This window comes from Limulus polyphemus, unplaced genomic scaffold, assembly GCF_000517525.1.
Source record: "Limulus polyphemus unplaced genomic scaffold, Limulus_polyphemus-2.1.2 Scaffold336, whole genome shotgun sequence".
In the NCBI taxonomy this organism is placed as follows: Eukaryota; Metazoa; Arthropoda; class Merostomata; order Xiphosura; family Limulidae; genus Limulus; species Limulus polyphemus.
This window is the reverse complement of record NW_013665946.1, coordinates 119937-122186: the sequence shown is the minus strand read 5'-3', so window position 1 is coordinate 122186 and position 2250 is coordinate 119937.

Genomic DNA, 2250 nt, shown 5'->3' with positions numbered 1-2250 from the left:
GGTTCTACGGGTAATTCCATATACGGTTCAGTTTGAACTATGTGGGTCTGTGGTACTGCAGGTTCTACGGGTAATTCCATATACGGTTCAGTTTGAACTATGTGGGTCTGTGGTACTGCAGGTTCTACGGGTAATTCCATATACGGTTCAGTTTGTATTGTCTGGTATGCCAAACCTAATGGAACGCCCTGAAGTAAATTGGTAACATTTGGCATACCAGACAATACAAACTGAACCGTATATGGAATTACCCGTAGAACCTGCAGTACCACAGACCCACATAGTTCAAACAATAATTATTTCAAACCCATAATTTTCCAATAAAGTTATGACACCGGTGAAAATATAAGTAGAAAAAACACATTTCATATTAAACAATTAATAGATTAGTTCATTAAAACTCTACGTGAAGTTCAAGTTCCGTAATAACATCTTTATAATTATTAACCATTGATATCAATATTTACGTGTTTACTATGAAATTATTGTCATTGCCATCATCAAGGTTATCGTTATTTTTTCATTCTACAATTTCATGGACTAGTAGTTTGCGTGGCTGCTACCTTTCATCTTGGTCAGTAGTTCATAATTAGGGACAGCCATAACTTAATTCTAAGGCTCTCTGGTGTGGCCGTTTAATGCACGTGTGTATAACGTGCGGTTCAGGTTGAAAATTCCTATTCTATTTCTTATTTTTATTTTTTTCAAATTTCAGTTGTATTTAAATAATGGGGTTGGTATAACCTTCACAACAGTTTAAACAATTGGGTTGGTATACCCTTCGCAACAGTTATTACAGTAAGACACTTCATATTTTATGAGCTATTATTATGATATGAATGACATCAACAATTTTCAGTTAGATGTATTCTTATTCCTAGTCATTCGTTTAATGCTTTTACATAATCAAAACGTTTTTCTCAGGCTTATGAATATAGTGACTTGATACGAAACCTTGTAGTTTATAAAGTAAATAATAATAACAATGGTGTAACCAGACTGTCAGTATTATTATTACAAATTATATATTTAATTAGAAACTAAAGTTTCGTTTTCTTTGACTACAGTTTCGGAATGTGTCGTGTCAAACGTATAACATTTATTATCATTATTATTTGACGATAAATGATTTGTTGTGACACTCTTATTTTTCTAGTTTTACATGAATTTGTAAGCTAAGTATTTCCCACGTGTACATTAAATCAAAGTTAAAGTGTAGTTAAATTTCAGGCGTCTTTCATGATGCCCTGTGGTTAATTATACTTTCCTCTATTTCAATAATACGTGGATTATCCCATAAAGTTATGTAAATCATATACTAGTGAATTACCCACTAAAATTGAAACAACAACTATGCAAAACATTTTGTGCATCGTGATTTGGATGAACATATCTTTGCCAAGTTTCATACAAATCCATACAACCAGTCCCGAGAGCTACCCCCCCCCCCAAAAAAAAAACCCTTGATACCCTATTGGAATTGACCTGATATAAAAATTTTGAAAACCTAAACATATATAATTATTTTGAGCGATCCTATACATAACGCCCACTTGCCATCTGTTTCTTGTAGTCCCCCAAACCCCAATGATCTCTGTGTGAAAATCTCACAATTAAAATTTTCAAAACTTGGAACTTATGTTATTGTATTGAATGGCTTCTTATATATTAATATCAATTTTAAAATAAATTATTTCAGTCATACTTGGGAGTCCCCCAAAACTCTTAGTCCCACATTTTTGAGACCCCTTTTACGACGTTTTTTCAAAAATCATACATTTGAGAACTACTATATATGTGTGTTTTGTTTGTAATTAAGCACAAAGCTACACAGAGGGTGTCTGTGCTCTGCCCACCACGGGTATCGAAACCCGGATTCTAGCGTTGTAAGTCCGCAGACATACCGCTGTGCCACTGGGGAGCATATATGTGTGTGTGTGTGTACTTACGGAATTTTGACCCAGACAGCGGTAGGGATGCACCTTCTATCAGATTTAACTTCTTTGGCAGACCTCACGTGTGGAACTAATAAATTAAAAGTAGACATAGGTACTCAAGCCTACAATGCCCACATCTAAAAAGTGCCATTTGTCATCTGCAACCAGTTATATGAAGACAGTTGCTTTTAAAGAAACAGAATAAAAGATTAACAGCTAATACAATCGAGACACAGCGGTGAAATACGTCCCCTGTAGAACTATGTGGGTCTGTGGTACTGCAGGTTCTACGGCTAATTCCATATACGGTTCA